The sequence below is a fragment of the Cupressus sempervirens genome, chromosome 10 (genome assembly GCF_028749045.1).
Source record: "Cupressus sempervirens isolate cs-2001-9-10 chromosome 10, ASM2874904v1, whole genome shotgun sequence".
NCBI lineage: Eukaryota > Viridiplantae > Streptophyta > Pinopsida > Cupressales > Cupressaceae > Cupressus > Cupressus sempervirens.
The window spans coordinates 376569875-376591496 of record NC_143127.1 but is presented as its reverse complement, the minus strand read 5'-3'; the positions used below and the strand labels follow the sequence as shown (position 1 = coordinate 376591496).

Here is a 21622-nt window from a genome sequence, read left to right as displayed (position 1 = left end):
ATGAAGCGCTCGATAGGAGAAACCTGAGTGTTGGGAGTCGAGTTGAGTTGGTAGATTTTGAGAAGATTAAAAATTAGCATGGGAAGCAGACCTATAGAACACCTATGGTGGATGTAAAGGAGAAGAAGAAAAACAAGGGAAAGAGTGTGCAAGTTGAAGATTTGGAGGACATATATGTGAAGAACCAGTTTGGGATTTATGTGCTGAATCTCGAAAGATGTTCTTCTAGCTATTAGAACATCTTTTCGGACCTGGGGAGTCTGATGCAGGAGCATCTTAAATAAAGGGGAGACATGTTGAATGTAAAATTAAAAATTTATTTTTAAAAAAAAAATTGTGGAGGAGAGAGAAAGTGACGAAAATAGGAAGAAAAATAATTAAAAATGGAAAAAAGGAAAAAAGGGAAAAAGTGATTTCTATTTTCGAGGTGCATAGGTGGCATAATAGAAAAATAAATAAATAAATAAATGGTTGTCATTCCATTTATCGAGGTGTGTGGGTAGAATTCTAGAAAGTTATGAATATTGTAGAAAGTTGTGGATATTGTAGAAGGTTATGGAAGTTGTAGAAGGTTGTGGATATTGTGTAGGTGGAATTCTAGAAGGTTGTGGATAAGTCATGCATTGGGTGGTAAGTGCCTATTTAAGCAAAGGATATGAGCATTTCTAATCAAGTTTGAGAAATAGAAGCTAGAAGGTGTGAAGAGTTCAAGGTGTGAAAGCTCTAAAGGTGTAGCTCTTGAAGTAGAAATTCTTGGTGAAGCTCTTGGTGTGCTCTTATTTGGGATTTCTCTTATGTTGAAGAATTTGTAAACTTCTTTTTGAAGAAGTCATATCTATCATATCATCTTGTGGGTGTTGTAAGGATTTTCAAGTATAATAAAATTGCTTGTGGAGCATTTTTTAATTTCTCTTGGTCTCCATATTGTTGCTTTCTTGATTGTGAGTGGGTAAGGGTGGTGTGGCCCTCTATCACTATTTGGCTCTTCATAGAATGTTTGGAAGGTGTGGCTTAATAGTGACTCCATCATTAAGGATTACTTAACCACTAAAAAAAATCTTAGTTGTTCAATTAATATAATTACTACTTAACTAATAAACCAAATCTTAGTTGGTCCAATTAATATAATTATTCTTGATTGGTTCAAAATGATTAAGACTCTTGAGGATTGTATTATGTCCCATTGCTATAGAGAGGAGAACCAAGTTGTAGACTTCTTCACAAACCTAGGAATCTCTAAAGTTAAAAAACACAAATTTTATGACATACATTTAAGTGGTGGTCTTATGTTTGATAATGGTGATGTTTGATAATCATGACTCGCTCTAACTATAAAGTTATTGGGAGTTGAGATAGAGTTTTCTTAACTTTGGGACCTTTATATGAGATTAATCAAGCAATTAGTATTGCTTGTCATATTGTTTTCACATCCTTACATAGTTTTCAATATTTTGTCTTGTGCTCTTTCTATGATGATTTAATGCATGAAGAGTACAATAGGGAAAGTATAGCTTTTGCAAAAAGGGGCAAGATGACATAGTGTGCAAAAAACATTTAGTAGGTGGGAAAACCCTTATTTGGAAAAGCATCATGGTTATGACCCTTTTTTCACAAAAGGGTTCATTGATGGTTTGAAAGATGAAATTTTGGTTGCCCAAAAACCTTGAGATGTTGGTTGCTAAGAATCTCATTTTGGAGGTAGTGCTCTTCTCATTGAGGGGGAGAGATTGTACAAATATTGTAAGTCCTCACTATAAGTTGTTGCCCTATCTTCAAAGAGGATGAATGTGAGAAAATTAAAGAGAATCAAAGAGGGAGGATATGGTCTTGGCACTATTAAATATCTTTAGGGAAAAGTTTTAAACTTTATTATGAGATACTTTAACCTTGATGTGTGTTTAACTAACTTCATGAATGATGTTGTTAATTAACTTTGGGCATAATAGTATAATCTCTTTCCCATTTTATTTGCTATTCTCTTGATGTGCTAAACTTAATGATCAAAAAAGAACCCTAGCTTCATGTTTACATTAGGGCATTTTCCTCCTTATCATGGACTATGCTGAGTCAATTCCTCTTAACCCCAAAGGTCAAGCATAAAATTTAGTTACCAAAATAATTTATATTTATTGTTTGAACTTTAATTCTAATATTGAAGGTACCCCCTCTAATGAGTATTATTTCTTTTGTATCAAAGGGGGATGTTTTCCTCTATATTGGAAATAAAAAGCATTCAAAAAAGGGGAAATTGACCTTTAAGTCCTTTGGGCCTCATGGTTATGATATGGATTTTAATGATGTTGATTATGTTACACCGAATCCCATTTACCCTAAGTCCTTTGGGACTCATGGTTATGATATGGATATTAATGATGTTGATTATGTTATCTCTTATACCTAATCCCATGAATATTTTGAGTATTGGTAGGAAAAAATAACTCACCAGTGCCCAAATTGAGACACCTACAATTGGCATCCAAGAAACTCAGAGCACGAAGATGAAGATATTAGGAGGAACATGTGAATCCAAAGACTTACGTACTGAGTAACTTGTATTAGTATAACAAGAGCATCTGGAATTTACTATTGCACTAATATTTACTAAAACTATGTGTAGGAGGAATCAAGGGCTAGGAACTCATGTAAAAAGTCTATATCAAATAGAGAAAATGTCAAAGTATTGCATGATTAGAAGAAATTGATTTTGAAGGAGTAATTGGATATAAAAAAAGGGCCATGTATAATCATGTTACTAGAAGTGTTGCATAGAGAGTATATTTTTTATGTAAATTGTTTAATATCTATATACAATGATGGAAGAGGAGAATCTTAACAATAGTCAAGGAGCAACGATAAGAATAAGAAAATATTGAACTACATTAGAATATTAAACAAGTAATTGCATTAGAATATTAAACAAGTATTGGTAATTAGTGGGTGAAATTGGTCATTGTTGATAATGAATATTTTGAGTATGGTCTAGCTTATTACAACTTGAACATCCATCTAGTTAGAAACTTGTAGAGAACCAATCCTCAAAGTGGAAGAATCATCTAAACCCCTAATGCTAATGACTTGAAGCTTCATTCAAGTTAATCCTATTTATGAAATCAAATGCATAAGTGGCCTATTGGCCTTGAGCATTTGATTACTATACTTATTTTTTATACTACTATGATTATGGGTATCAATCATGTGTGTGTGTGTGTATAATATTGCATATTTACATTATTGAATACACACTCACACACACACACACACACACACACACACAAATGTGTGTGTGGTTGAGTTTGATATAACAATTTTTAATCATGCTATTAATATCAATTAATATATTGATTAGTTAGTGATCGAACATGAGACATGTCCCTATTGGAGACATGTCTCCATAGTATTATATCTAATGATTAATGTATCTTGTAAGTATATAAATCAATAAGTGCAAAAATAAAGATACAATAGTCCAATATAACATATCTCAATAGTTCTGTCCTAATGTTTCTTTTTTGTTGTTCTAGCTTTTGCTGGTTATCTTTATGTTTAATGTTGATTTCAGTAGTGTCAAAACTATTGAGCTCTCAATCATTTTGAGACTCATCCTCTATAATATTAAGTTTAGTAATCCCCATTGTTGTTGGGGAACAAAGCCTTGGAATATGGTTAATAAGTTCTCTAGTTTAGTGTTAGTTTTTTTATATGGTTTCTTTATTCTACTTGAAGAACATGGTTGGTTTTGATTAATTTTTTTGTCTATGGTTGGGAGGGACTCAAATGCTAGGTAAAAAGTGTGCTTCTTTTCTTCTTGGATGTAATGGCCTGGAGCAGAAATGGTTGAAGTTTATTGTTGTTATCTAGGTTCAAGACCCTATTCTTTCCTTTCCTAATCAAAGCATATCTCAATAGATACATAAAAAGCTAATAACATATCAATCTAATCAAATGTTAACATGGCATTATAGCTAGGTTCACTTCTTGGAATTTGATCAAATGGAGAATTATGTGATAGATACAAATCAAATAGATTCATGATATGAATAATTGATTTGATGTTTCTATAATTAGAATGATTTAAATAGAAATTAGAATATTGTAGCACACACAACCATGTTTTATTTTTCTTCTCTCTTATGTAAGGATCAACAATGAAAGTATGTTGTCGAAGATTAGATGTGTATGCAACTATATTTCATCATACTCTGATATGCAATCACAAAGTGCCACTATGGCTAATATCACAATGCATGTCTTTGATTATATATCCTCAAATTAGTGTTATAAGAAACTAAGGATAGAAATTTTGTTTAGTGTCGAAATAATAAGAAAAGAAAACATCAAACAATGAAGGAGGAATCATCAAACATTGTGTAGGAGACTTAGGGACTATTGGTAGGAAAAAATAACTCACCAGTGCCCAAATTGAGACACCTACAATTGGCATCCAAGAAGCTTAGAGCATGAAGATGAAGATATTAGAAGGAACATGTGAATACAAAGACTTACCTACTGAGTAACTTGTATTAGTATAAAAAGAGCATCTGGAATTTACTTTTGCACTTATATTTACTAAAACTATGTGTAGGAGCAATCAAGGGCTAGGAACTCATGTGCAAAGTCTATATCAAATAGAGAAAATGTCAAAGTATTGCATGATTAGAAGAAATTGATTTTGAAAGAGTAATTGGATATAAAAAAAAGGCCATGTATAATCATGTTACTAGAAGTGTTGCATAAAGAGTATATGTTTTATGTAAATTGTTTAATATCTATATACAATGATGGAAGAGGAGAATCTTAACAACAGTCAAGGAGCAACAATAAGAATAAGACAATATTGAACTACAATAGAATATTAAACAAGTAATTGCATTAGAATATTAAACAAGTATTGGTAATTAGTGGGTCAAATTGGTCATTGTTGATAATGATAAGAAGATTAATATTTTGACTTCATCAGTTACAACATCTAGTTCATATTAATTAACCAATTAGTATTTATTTGCATCACTACAAGCAAGAATATTTCATCCTATCGATTATAAATATTTGGAGCATTTTACATGAGTGTCTAACACAATAACTACTAGATAAAATTATTTATTAAAAAATCATCCTCTTTCTATATCTAGTGTTCCATAACATCTTCGACAATGACCTCTTATAGAGATATCATTCACAAATCTTGTTACATCACATCTAGAATTCATTCTATAGATTCCATATGGAGAAGACTCATAGTTTGAAAGGACAATAGCAGTATAATGATAGATTAAATTGGTTCAATTTTGGAAACATATCTACACTTCACATGGTGTATGGAATATTTATCCCGCACAACTACTAGGAATGGTATATTTGATGGTATGCCATTCTAGCAAGAATATATCCTTGAATGAGACTCCAATAAAATGGGCTACTTGATGAACAAGGATAGATAATCTAATATTGAAGCTTTCAAGAACTATTAGCAACTAAAACATCTCTTTATGGGAAAACTAATGGCCCTCTATGATATTTGGAACATAGTAAATAAGGACTAATATTTGCAATGGTCCCTATTCAAGATTAATTGCAAACCTCCACAAAATACATTGAATTTTTATGAGGTGACTTGCAATGTTCGATGCAATAGAATGGAAAATATATAAGACATGCACTCTTCACTACTGTGAAAGGGAATTTAAGATATTGGTGATTATTTAAATGGGAGCATATTCATTATATACTAAGGAAATATCATTCAACATTCTTGGTCTGGCATCTTAACAATGTTTATATTATGTGGGACCAAACTTGATATTACTAGAAGGAATTTGGTATATTTAGGAGTTCAATTCATTCAGTTTGGCAATCTATGGTAGAGTTTACACCTCAAAAATTATCAAAAATGGAGAGCCATGAAGTACTTGTGGAGGTCAGTTCCTATTTATGCAATCTGATGAATCATTTTGTGGAATATAAATAGAGAATCATATATGGACATTAGGATTTCTAGTAATTGAATCACTCGAGTGTTATGATTTACTAGCATAAGAATTCTCTTACCATGTGCAGAGCAATATTGATATAAAACAAGGCATTCCTACCATGCAATTGTTGGTTATCATCAATTCTAGATTATGGCTCAAGAGGTTCTTTTAAGTGTATGGAATTATTGATAATCAAGGATATAATGTTGGTCATTGGTCTAATTGCTGTGCATGGGAAATGTTCAGCATTAGCTAATTTGATATATATATATATATATATATATATATATATATATATATATATATATATATATATATATATATATATATATATATATATATATATATATATATATATATATATATATATATATATATATATATATATATATATATATATATATATATATATATATATATATATATATATATATATATATATATGAGTATTGAAGACTATTGAAAAACCAAGAGCAAGGCAACATTAGTATTAGGATAACTTGTGAAAGTTGATTGATTCTTTATGTGAATACTGATCTTTATAAGGAATGTGTTAATATCCTAGTTAACAAATATTAAATAATATAATTCTTACCAGCGATGGAAAAGATGACACTATAATTAGTGGTAAAACATGTGTTGCAAATTACTAGACTACATTTAGCACAAATTTCTCTTGAGTGCTTCGACCTACTCACCAGTGAGGTAGATTGTTTTTCCATCACTGATTGGCTTTCTGAAGACACAAAGATCTAGCTAGGCTTCACATAGTCAAGCTTGAAAAATATGTTATTAGAACCATACTGATATTTGTGTATCATATAGAGAATTTCAAAGACAATAGATGTTGGACCTTTGTTTACTTTTCTTTGATGGATGACAATGGAAAAATTGTTCTCTAATTTCAAGTACAAGAGAGCTCATTTTTCATGGTCAATTGGTGGATACCAAGGACATTGATAAAGATAGGTTTTTAGGTATTTCTTTGAGAGGCTAAAGCATCCATTGCTATTGTATCTATGAAAGCCTTAGTGAATGGGTTTGAAAGAACTCTTTCAAAAGTCGATGAATGAGGTTGGTACTTTTGATCCAAATGATTAAGGAAATACATCACCTCATTATGTTGTAGAGGGTCCTCCATGATGGAAGAGTGGCTTAAGGATCTACATCAGTTTACATCTAATGACATTAATTTAGAGGAAGTAGACTATGCTGAGATGGTTGCTATAGGGATCAAGAAACAATAGTAGTTAGAGGACTATGATTCATGGGACAAAGTTCCATGTATGTAGGCTAAAAGGCCCTTGCACAAACATCTAGGTCACAATGCTTGCAGATTGATGGATAGTAGTTGGATCAAGGAGTATCCAAGAGAATATCTTGATGCATCCTCTATGAATGTCATGTAGGATGAAGAATGGATAAACAATTTTCTTCCATGAGGCTAAGTTGATGTCACATACCTAGATTAGCTTTTCCAAGAAGAAGAAGAAAAATTATGAGGGATTCTAACAATCGATCACAAACAATCTTCAACAGGGAGGTTAGAAGGTTAATATCTATTTTAGAGAGAACCATGTCAAAATGAAGATCTTCTTATTGAGTCTTTCACTATAAGGAAAATATTGAGGAGAGAGTCCTTGTTTCCACCCTTTGGGATGAACGATCATGAATGCCATAGGTGTGAGTCCTCAGCTTCATTGGTTTAATGACTAATGGGCTCTTGTGTGAACATCATTAAGAGGGGATGATCTTTTAATGATGAACACTTGTACATCTTACCATAATTTGAGGTGATAATGTCACAATAATGATAGATATCATGTATTGATATTTGTGGGCATGTCATGATAGTTGATATCTCTTAAGTAATGTTGAGAGTTGTGGATATCATGAGGATTGATATTTATCGATAGCGAGAAGGATTTATACTACTAAGGTATTTCATGGTGCATATTATGTGACATAATATCCAAGGATAGTCTTGAGACGATATCTTCTTTGGTAGGCATCATGACACTTGATGGTAATGCACATACTAACTCCTAATGATATTGAAAGGTAACAACTATTATGGTTGATGTCATTTGACATTTATGAATATACCATAACTTTGAATATATATTGAGGTAATATTCTTCCCTCACAATACATTAGCTTATTGCATTGTTTATTTAAACTCTCAACGGTGAATAAGAAAACAAAGCTAGTGATTTAGAGAAGAGTAAAGCTATACTTCCTCATGTTGTTATTGTTGGTTAGGTTGTGGTTATATTAAGTTATCCTAGGTTACCAATGATGACATGGATATGCTTGAATAGATTATAGACAAGAATCTAGAGGCTAAATTATTTTGAAAAGAACTTAAGTAGTTTATTGTGGATGTGTAACCTTCTATTCTTTTCCACTTTCTTTTTAGTTTTTGGTTTGTTATTTGACTTGCTTGATATAGTTTTGTTGATGATAGTTTCATGATATAAAGAATTTTAGAGTCCTTTCAACAAGTATTTTATGCTTTTAATATAAAACATTTTTTCCTAGGAAAATAAAGGAGAACCAATCTCTACAAAAAGTGTAGGAGATTTTAAAATAGATGTGCATTTACAATAACCTACTATATGTTTCATGTTTTCTTATCGAATAATGTCTTGAATGAATCCGCTCTCAGATTTAAGAGACATGCCAGAAGATTTATAAAAACTTAAATAGATAATATCATATATTATGAGAGAGTGATTTGAAGCATGGACAAAGCTCACCACCCCACTACACTTGGGAGAAGAATAAATTTAAGAGTGATATTTACACATTTGAAGAATGAATAGCTTACTCAAAAGAATATACAGCATGTAAGCAAATATAGCATCTAAAAAAATGGTATAAAAACTGTTTCGAACACCAATTTTATGAAGCTATAATAAGATGTACTCAGTTAGGAGGCCGGAAGGTTGCCTGCAGTGACAGCACTGCATCCGTGCACCGGGCACGAAACCTACCAGAAGTTGCGAGTTGAAGTATTCTTTTCAGTGTGAATATACAAGCCAAGAATAGCGAATCATAGTTCTCACTCACGAGAAGGAAGCATTTAGCAGAAAAGGAAACATTTTGACTGTGTGGAATAAATTAGTGCAGTCACTCCATCTACTCCATCCATATGATGGAAGTAAATATATAAACCTGGAAGAATATATATTCTACCTGCTTCATTATTTAGAATTCCAAGAGAAAGAATAAAAACATGGGATAACCTACATAGGTAGACGACTCTTGGTATCTTGTTCCTTTCCCTTACCATCGAAAGACCTATTTATGTTAATGAAAAACAAATTCCACTATCCCAAGATCTTTAAAATGGTTTCCCGAGAAAGAAATAATGATGAAACATGGAAATATATAAAATTCAGACTCTTTGTGCAAATAGGTAACCTTAATTGAGCCTGTATAAATGTAAAACTATTGTAGCCTATACACGCCTATATAGAAAGTTTGGTGTTAACTGTATGGAAACTGTTGACAAAACCATGTATTAATCAAACAAATGGCCAAAAAATAGTGTACGAACATAGGGAAATTAGACATTGGAAAATGAGTCTTTGTGTGTGATATTTAAACCCTTTTTGAAAATAAGAAAGAAAAAAAAAAAAAAAATTTTGAATAATTATCTAAAAGACAGGTAAAATCGATGTATGTTTAAAATTATTGTTAGAACAGTGAAGCTAAATCTGCTTGTTTGAGCTTTGTTTGAGGTTTATTAACTGACCAATGGTGAGAATGTTCAAAAATGTTCAACGGGGGAGACCTAAAGGATACTCAAAGCAATGATTTCGAATTATTATCAACCTTCCTTTTGTCATAATTACAAAGAAATTTTGTTGTAGAATGCACGTAATATGGCATTAAGAGAAAATCATTTGAATCGTGTTTTCTGTCGACATTTTTGGAAGGAAGAAATTCTTGGATTGCTGGTTACATTTGGACATTTGATATACACTCTCAACAGATTAAGCTGAGATATCTCCCCAGTTTTCCCAATAGAAATTGAAGTACCTGTAATTTAGACCTAATAAAGAGACTAGCTGCTTTTGTTAGAGGATGAAAAGAGGCTTACCTAATCCATGGGATTGAGAGGTGAAGCATGGCTACTGTCCTATTGGAAGAGAAAATTATGATTTTAATCACATTCGCTTTCTCGCAGAATGAGATAAAAAAGGTAAAAGAAAAATAGCGGGTTTGTATTGAAGGTGAGAAGTTGGCAACTAACAGCAGGAAAGTATTTATACAATTGACATGTATCAAGATATGGGTAATGGAAAACTTAATATGTGCATGTTCATTTAAGTATAAATCGGTCTAGTAAGTACTACAATGGAAAACTTAATATGTGCATGTTCATTTAAGGACAAATCGGTCTAGTAAGGACTACAAAATCATGGATGGAATTGATTAGGATGTACTATATATATAATCATTCACTCCTTATTATCTTCGTAGCATACAAATATTGCTACACGTTAAAATGTAACTTTAGTAAGCGTGGTATTTGTGTCCAAGTTTATTTTGAGCATAACATGTCTGTGGCAGTCTAAATTTATGCATTATAAATTTATTGAATGTTTTTTTTAATCATCATGGAGAATGTCCAGTATGAACATAAGCGAAGGTACAGTGTGAACAAAAGGAAATACTACATACTAATAGATGGACCATGATATTGACACAGCATAAACTTTCTGCAAATTTTATTTTTGATATGGAATGAATAGGAATCCAAATATAGATGTGAATTATGTACAAATTATTAGATTTTGATAAACGAGCATAATACAGTTTTTATTTTTATACGAAAGGTAAAATAGACTCATGATTTAGTAGTTGATCTGAATTTGATAATTTTGATTTGATTTTGGCAAGGCTCCAGTCAAATACTAAACAACAACAAAACAGACCGTGTCTATGAATTCAACAGTTTATTAATCCTATTATATTGTACTATAATGAGATTGTATTTACTATTAAGCTAGATTAAAAACTGTTGGATCATGTATATGCCACGATATTCAAAGTTGCCACCATGAAACAGGTGTTGTAATGTATTGGGGTTCTTAGATCTCCCAGTTACGATTGTAATATTTTTCTGGCATCAGAAATAGTTGTAGAGTGATTTATTTTCTAATTAATGATTTTGTATCAATGTTAATCCTAGTTTATTCTTCATATGCAAGATAATATATGAGGAACATTCACCCTTAGTTAATCTAGGATAAAGATGCAAAGGAGGCATTGGGAATGAGCGGCCTTATAATATTGCCATTAAATAACCATGATTAGATGCCATTTGAGAAGTAGTCATGGGAAAACAACAAATGAACCTCTTTTTTCATAAAATTAATGAATCATTCATTACGCACCACTCAGATTCTAAATAGGAGAGGATGAAATATCATTTTTACACATGAATTCAATTTAGCTCAAATAAATCGAGGAGTTGTAGTCGAATATAAAGCAATTTGAGAAGTTGGAATCGAATATAAAGCAAATTGAGAGAATTGAGGGAGATATTTTCAGTGCCTCACAAAGGAGTAGATAAGTTTTATAATCATTATAAATACACAATATTTGTCTCTTCGCTTCTAATATCCTTTAGGAGGTTTCTTGTGCATTCTAAGAGAATTGTATTATAAATTGAGAATAATTTCATCTGACAGTGAGAATGCCAAGTGAGGAGATTGTATTGATATGTGGCGAAGTAATCACCTAGAAATGTTTATAATTATTCGATGCCTCTTGCAAAATCTACCGATGGAAATAGTTTATATTAACTTAACTAGGAGGAAATATCAGGTATTCACTTCCAAAATGTTTTCTACACCTTCCCAAATGAATATTTGTTTAAAATGAAACGCACACGTTACGACCTCAAGGTTTGGACGTGCAAATGCTTCATGGTTGATATCCAAGTTTTCATTATTTTCCAATACCACCTCAATGTTTGCACATGCAAATGGTTCATGGTTAATACCCTAGTTTTCGTTATTTTACATAAATATCATTCCTATCATGAAAAGGGATAGCATATTCATCCTATTGTTGGTTAATGCATGGTGTTATTAAATGTATCAAGACTACACGTAAATTTCAGCACGAATGTGAGAATTCATTGTCATATAAAACAATCAAGTAAAACACAAGAAGCTCTAATAATTTTATAAATTGTGAGACTAACACCTTTATAATAGGAATTTTGTCATTAAATGACCATCTTATCCATAAGAAGTTCCAATATCTTCACATCATCAGGTGAGAATAGACAACAGAATATGGGTATCGTTTAGTGAATATGATATAGTAAAACAATCGAGAAATAATAGTGGATATTAAACACTACGAAGTAGAGGGAAAAAAGTCTACATATGCTAATCAAGGAGAAACCTATCATAGTTGTAACAAGATCTAATATAAAAAAGGGTACAAATTGGATAGTCTCTTAGTATCCCCAAGGAAAAGGAACCATGCTATACCAAATTTGAAGATCAACAAAATGATAAAAATGCACACATTAAAAAATTAAATGAAACATTTTCTTATCTAATTACTGGTTTTATAACTCCAATAATACGTTTTAAGAAGAATAATAAAGGCATTAGCCAAATGTTCCAATGCAAAGGATAAACTATAATGAAAATATATCAATCTTACATTAATTAGATGAGATCTTCATAGATAGGGCCTCAATATTATGATATGAAAGATTGGAAAATTGCATGATAGCATCTGAATCAAAAGTATGTTCAATGATGGAGGATTTTGCACAATGAAAATATCAATAAAATATGTGCAAGTACCACTCTTACATTAATTAGATGTGCAAGTACCAATCTTACATTAATTAGACGAGATCTTCATAGATAGAGCCTCAATATTATGATATGAAAGATTGGAAAATTGTATGATAGCATATGAATCAAAAGTATGTTCAATGATGGAGGATTTTGCACAACGAACATATCAAGTAGGACAAGGAGCCAAAAGAGTTCAAATGGGTGTTTAGAGCGTGGATAATTGATTATATTTCTGATATCTGTTAAGAGTAAAAGTGATTTACAAGGAATGTGGAACTACAACAAACTTTTGAAAAACAAATTGAACATGAGAAAGATACTTTAGCTTGAAGTAGGGATGTATGTCTAAATAAGTAAGTGTTTTAGAAGGAATGTGCAATGCAACAAAGTTGTGAAAAATCTTAAATATCCACAAATGACTTTCAAGATGAGGTTAATGGCATGGATGCCCTTCAATCCTTGGCTCTAAGCTGAAGAGGTTTCAGGCATGAGTGGGCCCGTATCAGATCCCTAAAAATTTTATGCGGTGGCCTTCGCTGGTTAGTAGCTCGCAAGCTTCGTACCTCACTGGGTTGCCTCGCAGGTCTGAACTCTCCATCAATATATATATATATATATATATATATATATATATAAAGTGTAATTGCACATTTAGAACTCAGTATTCTTGATGAGAGTAGCACTTTACTATGGCAAAACCACAAGATTTTTATGAAAGACTATATAATAAACTCTAGAAGGTCAAAATCCTTTGCTTGTAATATTATATTGTTAAAATTGATGTTGACTATTAGATTTATCATTAAATCTTAAAACAAATATTTTAATTGATTAAAAAGTTTAGTTTATATTATGGATTAAAAGCAAAAAAAATTAATTGAATTCCTGATTGATACTTTTTGTAGTTTAAACAATGTAGGAGCTATGCCTATAGTGGCAATCTGAGACACGTGTACAAATCTTTGTCTTTGTCTTTGTTTTTGCTTAAGAGGAAGAGAGATTTTAAGGGACTGAATATATACAATTTTTTCGTTTTTATCTATATAAGAGAAAATAATTATTGATTTAATGATAGGAAACTATTTTTTTGGGTAAATATAATGTAACATGGGCAGTTATATTAAAGTAAACGTTAAAGTTAAATTTACTTAATTACTATATGAAGACTATGGCCTTAATCTATTCACTCCCAAGGTAATTTGTGTTTGCGTCTACCCTCAATTTCAAATAAAAAACAGATCTAAATGAAACTATTTCTTCCTTCTTATAAATATCAAAGGCAGAGGAGTAAGGAGCATACCTTGGAGTTTCTTGGCCGTATCTTGAACCATTTGATATCCTCTAGTAAGCTGATTGTATTGTTTATCAGCGATCAAAAATGAGAGAACCTGAATTGAATATTTATTTTGTACTTCAGAGTTCACATTATTTCCAAAATCAATATAAAAATATTTGAAATAATATAAACAAGCAAGTCTTAAATAAAATCTAACATAATCGTATACTAAAATGTATGTTCAGCATAAAATCAACGAGCAATCAATGATAAGTATTGACGATAACGGATAAAACATTCCATCGGAATATACTTCCAAATGAACACTAAATTCTACATTGATTAATGATTTCAAAATGAATAGCAATGTTTAGCTCAAGAAAATATCTTGTTTAAACATTAACCATACGTTCAGACATGCCTATGTATAGCATTAACCATTAAATAGAGAATACTTGTATGTGCATTTCCGATGAAATTGAAATTATGTTTATGTGCAATTTAAATGTGAAAATAAATGCGTAGAATCAATAAAAAGAGCCAGCAAAAATGATGGAGCAATTTTTGGGCTTCTGTTTGTGCATGGTCAGAACAAGTTTCCTTGGGAAGAGAATATTTTTCATCTGTAAATATTCATGGAGGTTTACTAGAATGACTTCAATCCACAGCTTACCTCAATCAAAATGTAACTCTCAACAGCTCACTTCTGTGATTTTCATAGCAACTAGTATCTATAACATAAGCAGCCTATAACTTCCAATATGATCCAATATAACTCATAGTCGTAGATTTGGGCAACCCACCATTGCCCAAATATTTCATGGTTTTCTCGATGTTATATATTCAAAGATGATTTATAAGAGATATAGCCGTCAACCAGAGCCAATCAGTTATACAATGTCAATGTAAGGAACCTGGTAAAGATCACTGATAATAGATAAATCAAACAATCATAGGCATTCAGTTATCTACTGTTAGTGTAAGTAATCTGGTGAAGATGAACGATATGTTTAAGGCCTTACAGATCAAAGGGTGAATATTAAGATGTATGTTGTAGTGAAGATGAATGAGATGTTTAGGCCCTATAGATCAAATGATAAGTACGAAACTGTGTATTCTGGTTAAGATGAAAGAGATATTTAGAAACCTAAAGATCAAATGAGGAATATAAACATATGTATCCTGGTGAAGATGAATCAAATGTTTAGGGCCCTAAAGATCAAAATGAGGAATATGGAGATATGTATTCTGGTGAAGATGAATAAAATGTTTAGGCCCTTAAAGCTTAAACGAGGAATATGAAAATATGTATTCTGGGGAAGATGAAAGTTGTGTTTATGTCCCTAAAGATCAAAATAATTATTCTGGTGAAGATGAATGAAGATGTATTGGGCCCTCAAGGTCAAATGAGTAAGAGAAAAATAATTGTAGGCAAGTGACAGGATGTCCAAAGCAAGCCAGGAACATTGTTCTGGAAGGCCAATGGGGCACAGAGAGGCGAGACAGTCAGTCATTAATTGGATATTATGTTCCAAGTAAAACATGCTGCACATTGACAAAAAGCATATACACTTGGAGAACAATGGCATACAGAAAATCAATAACTTGTCACTTGTTTGTTATTCCATTGTAACAGAAATATCTTACACGGTTCAAATTGACTGCACTGCTCCAACCTGGTTTGTCAACGGCTTGGAAACTATGGAACTAGGTAACGTTTACAGAGTGAGAAGTTTTAACCAGAATATTAGTCACAATAACAGAAAGATTCTGTTACTCACTAAAACTTTTGATAAAAGGAAAGAAAGAAAGAAAGCAAAATAAAAACAGAAGCAGTCGTTAGACTTCGTGACTAATACAGTTATCACTAGTTTGCTTCTGTCTGTGCAAGAACAAATTCAACATTAAAATGATTGACTTGGGAATCATAAATTAGATTTCTCAGAATTTGTTCTACGACTGATCAGCATACGTCTGATACTGAAAAGAAAATTCAAGGGGAATCTGAAGTCCAGGAATCAGAAAACCGTTAGTTGGAGTAAAGATAGGAATATGAAGCACCTTTGCAGACAGAATGTTTTCTTCGGTTTCTAACAGTTGCTCTCCTGATCAGATGGTCATGTGTCTATAAAAGTAAAGTTCCTCCCGGATGTTGTGGATAAATTAAAAGATCCACTTGATTTGGGTCAGCCAATAGAGATTAGACAAGTGCAAAGGAATCCGGATCAAGGTTTGAACAAATAAGTTAAAACAGGTAAAAAAAAGAAACTGGCTTCAAAAGATGAAACCGGTACAATCATATATACTAGTCCACTTGCACAACAACAGTAGCTTCTAGTTTGTTTTTGCTACAGCCCATTTTGTACAATGATGCCCTTTCGGCCATTGGAGTTGTGTCATTTGATTGACGATAAAGGGCATTATTGTGTACTGAGAACCTGACGGAACTTTGGGGAACTTTCCGTCTTAGGAGCTAAAACGACAAAACAAAGAGAATGGCTTCAATATAAAAGATAGCGACGGACGGCACGACCTGCACCTACAAACTCTGTCTTCAGAAAAGTACCGAGACTTTCATGTGCTGTACAAAATATTTATTACGCATGACAAAACTGTTCATTCAGGACAGTTTCCATTCGGGGCTATTCATGAAAACCCTAAAATCACCAACATTAGGCGAAAAACTAGTTTTCTTCAATAACAAACATGAAGCCCATATAACCACGGTTACAACACTTCGGCGGGCCAAAAACCCAAGCTAAAAGATAAAAACATTCCTATAAAACTCCTCAGATTGTGCAATTTGTAATCCCATAGTCATACAGCTGTTCCATGAGATGATTGATTATGATATAAGCTCTCAATAGTGCTTTGGAAATCAATATGAAATGAATAAGAATCACAAACTTACAGCGTTTTATGACTTCTTGGGTTCGTCTCAAGAGCTCTGTGCTTCAAAACCCATCTTTCGGATTCAAAGTTCAGCTGAGCCTGGGAAATCTGAGATTGGTAATACCCAGAAAAAGGAAAGAGAAATTGTGAGATTCATTTAGATCAATAACCTACCAAATGGCGGTGGGTCGGTCTGAGAGGAGAATTTTTTTTTTAGAATGGGAGACTTTTCGAAACCTTGTTCAAACATGCAAATCAGGAAAGAGGCGTGCCAGTGCATGAATCGATGCTTTAATTAAATTAAAGAGAAAAACCAATCAATCATCATATCCAGATCTGTTCTTCAGAGCAATGAAGGTTAAAAAACCCTATTTGAGCGCAGAGATAAAACATGCAAGCGCCCTAAAATTAAATTAATGATAGAGAATACTTAGCTCGCAGGAATTCGAGAAGCATGCTCGGCTTCCGTTACAGCTTCTCGAGTATGCGTTTGTCTGTCCTTTTGCAGCAGAAACGGGCTGGGGATTCGATAGATCTTCGAAGAAAGCGCCTTATTAAAAGGATTAAACCCCAAATTGCTTGTGGGTGTAATCAAACTCCATTCCATCTTTGATTTCAAGAAACAAAAAACATTACCCAACAAAAATCATGCATACATACCCCAAGCAAGCTTTGATCATGAGTCGCTGACAGAAAGAGATGGTGAGCACGCATGGCTAAACGCATAGCCTCATGCGCTACGCTATGTGTGCTCACTCTCTTCTGTCAGCATTCAACAAATCACAGCCGCTTCCCTCCCTCCTAAAAAGACCCTAACCCCAAATTCTCAAATTTCTTCAAAAAAAATCCCAAACCAATTTCATCAAATATAGCCCATTTCTAGGCTCGAACACACCCAATTTCATACAACACAGACAAAATGTATGCACCCAAGAACAGCAACCAATATCAAAAGGGCAGAAACATCTGCTTCTCAGATCTATTATGAGAAAGACGGAAAATGGGAGCAATATCATAATCGAATAAGTCTGACAGCCCTTCCAAATCTTGGAGCCCATTTGGGAAAATGGAGAAAAAGAGGGAATGGAGATCATATGATGGCTATTTGAGGGCTCTAGGTTATAGGCCTTTCGCCTTTCAGCTCCCATCCCTCTCATGCACACTTTGCATGTGAAGGCAAGTACGAAATAAACGGTTGGCTCATCTGTTATGGAGTGAAAAATCGATAACAAACGCTGACACACATTCATTTTTTTCCTGACTCGAACTTCAAAAACATCAACTAACCAAAATCATGACCATCATATCACATGCATTGCATTCTAGGCAAATCAAAACCAAATCAAACCAAAACCAATTTCAGTTCAAGGAGGAGTGACTCATGCTTGTGAAAGACCAGAAACACAGCAAACAGAAAAAACCTTAGTCTTTCCATAAAGAGAATGGATTCAGATATCCATGAATGTGGGCATTTTGCTTCACAAACACTTGTATTGCTTGCATGATCAAGACAAGGCCAGATTGGGCATTTATAAGGTGAGCCCAATCTCTTTTGCTACTTTTTGCAAGGAATCGCCTTCCTCCACTTGTGTTCTTCTTCACTCTTCCATTCTTTTCTCACCAAGACTCTTCTATTCTATAGGCTTTTATCATTTAACTATTCATAGAAATCGTTGTTTGCCACAATACCTCTTCTGTAGGAGAGGGCCCGGCCCCACACAGGGATGCCCTCTTCTGGGCCTCACGCAGACTGACACATGGAGCCTATAATCTCTCAGTGCTCACCACTGCTTAGCTTTAAGCCTCATTGTTCTTTCTAATCTAGATTAGGAAACAAATTAATCTTCCATTAACAAAATGGAAGGTTATGATCCCTAAGATCTTCTTTGCTTCATTGGAACAGATTTAGCGAAACATAATCTGAAGCCAGGAGATTTAAGTTGTAGGCAAAACAGTGGAGGAATCTGGAAACTAATGAATTTGTGGATATCTGAGTGGAGGAAGCCAATTAAGGCACTCTCTTTATATGGTCAAATCTCCTTATTTTCAGTTTTAGTGGATTTGTTGTTTGAAGATCCATCTTATCCACCTTTCGTGGTTTCATTTATGACCTTTTACAAGATTGGTCATATTGGTTGTGTATTCTTTTTCACTTAAAATCTTCCCACTTGTATAAAAGTGGAGAAAGATATTTAAACAAATTTGGTCCATCTCTTTTTCGCTGAAATAAATAAGGGTGGAGAAAGAGAAATTTCTAATAAATTTGCCTAAATTCTTTTATAACTTTTTTTTATTAGATGGCTTTTATTCATTTAGCTTTTCAATTTTAATTTGATAGAAATTTTATCTAATGTTATTTTTGGAAAAAGTAAAAAATGAGTACATATTGATTTTTCTAAAAAGTTGAACTAATCACATTTTAACTCATTGTAATTTTGAGTTTATTATTGCTCTCAAACATTTATAAGTTAAATTTATTAAATTTTATATTTAAAAATAATTATTAATTTTTGGATTACAACATTTTCATTTTCATTTCATTTACATCTATTTTAATTAAATCTAAGGATACAAGTTATTTAATACTAAAATTATATTTTATATGGTAAACTTAGAGTAAAGGGGTTATACCCATCTAATAAAATAGTATACTTTAAAGGGAAATTCACTAATGGAGAGCCTCTTAACAAAATCATTTAAAATTCACATAGATAATACTAGAAGTATGGAGAAATTCATGAGGCTAATCATTGCTTTCTATGTTCTTTTTGGGATTTATTGTGATCCATAATGGTTATGCCACAAAAACCACAATATTTAAAGTTCTAAATGGATAGAGAATGTCATACACAACTCACATATAGAGAAAAAACTCCCAATATAATGTCTATGAACGTCCTATCAAGACTTGCTATCCAACATGGTTTAATCACATCCACCACAACTCCTCTAAAATGGAAATGAACACGTGATATTTGCTACTATTGAAACTATAATTGTGTTTTTTCGAGAGAAACAATTCGTGAGCTATACCATCATATTCACATACACTAAAATCGTCTTATTTTATTTGAATATTATCTTTAGATTAATGTCAAAAATATTACCCAAAAAATAATGATTATTTTTTAAAAGGAATGCAACAAAAAACTCTATGTGTTCTCACCAATGTCAATAAATGATGGGAGAATCAATATGATTAGAAAACATAACTTCGTTCCGAAATTCATTGATTGTTTTCAATAATTCAAGTGTTAGAGGGCCCAAACACAACATTAAGGTAGCATGTTGTATTAATGATAGAACAAAAATAATTCATAAGAAGTGAACCTTGCTAACTAACTAATAGAAAGTACAAAAAAATCAGTAATCTAACTAGAAAACAAAAAAACTAGCATATTGAACTAGTTAAGTACACATCACATATGTGGTATATGAAGCCCTTTTGAATCTTCATTCAACTCCTCTAGCTTGTCTAGGAAGGAAGTCCACTTTGGAGGATTACTTGTAGCAACATTTTAGAACCTCGATTACCTTTAATAGCAACATGCAAAATTTCCTCATGTTTCTTATGCTTAGTCTTATTTTCTTCTACCTCCACCTCTAGAGTATTGAGCAGAAGGAAGATTTTTTTCATTATGTTCTTACTATATGAAATCATGTGATAAATTTTCTTGTTTAACTAAGACTATTTGACCTTCAAATTGGATATGGAATTCACTATCTCATTTTTTTCCTCTTCCATCAAAATTTGGGCCTTGAGCCCTTTGATTTCTTACTTCATAATCTCTTAATTATTGAGATTTTAGGAAAAATCACCCACCACTCCTTGCGTACTCTCATCTCCCTTACCATGATTTTGGTCACCCATACTATTCTTTGCTTCATCAATGGCTTCCAACTAATTTATCCTTTTCCATTCAATTTGTAGTTCCAATATGTAGTCATCTGATGAGTGCATTATGCCTATTTTATGAAATGCACAATTCATCCACCTTCTTCCTAATAAAATAAAGGTCATAATATATAGAAGAAAAATTATCCACCATCTTGGTAGGGGTATTGCTTTTGGAAATGGAAGGGTCTCCCAAGTAGCTAGAAGGAGATGAAATATGGAAGAGTGTTTAAGAGACTAGTAGTGGAAATTACTTGTAGAAAATTTAGGAGACCAAGCTAACTTGGTTAATGAAGAAGAAGAGGAGTCACTTGACATAGAATTGTGATTTTCTTAGGCTGCTTAATTCAAAGGTCTTAAATTTTGTTTTCCTTAGAGCGTTGACTCTGGAAAACCCAAGAGGAGGAATTTTGATCATCGAGGGGACTAGGGTAAACTTAAGCTTATTTAAATCAGCAACAAGTAATGGGTCAGTGTCATCTTGAGGATTAAAGATCAGGTGGAAAATATAGAGTCAAATAATAAACCACATATGAAAAGTAGAGCCACCATTATTTTTTAGTTTGGAAGTAGACTAAGACAAAGAGAAAAATATCTAGTTTGGAAAATTAATCTTAATATATCTACAGAAATGATTTAACATTGGGAAGGCAATGAAAATTTTAAACCTTTCCTCCAATGTTATCAATTTTGATGAGCACCATGTGGCAATAGCTTTCTACTCTCTAGAGAGCTCATACATGTTAAATCT

General features: G+C 32.5%; 1 long non-coding RNA gene across 1 annotated transcript in view; it reads right to left on the bottom strand.

Annotated features, from left to right (window-relative positions):
* Positions 1-17683, bottom strand: part of LOC149534247 (uncharacterized) — a 34191-nt gene extending 16508 nt beyond the window's left edge. Inside the window, exons 1-2 of the long non-coding RNA XR_016356965.1 lie at positions 16996-17683; positions 14109-14196 (exon numbers count right to left, since the gene is read on the bottom strand). This is a non-coding gene — a long non-coding RNA (uncharacterized LOC149534247). The remainder of the gene's footprint in view (positions 1-14108; positions 14197-16995) is intronic.
* Positions 17684-21622: the final 3939 nt, after the last annotated feature.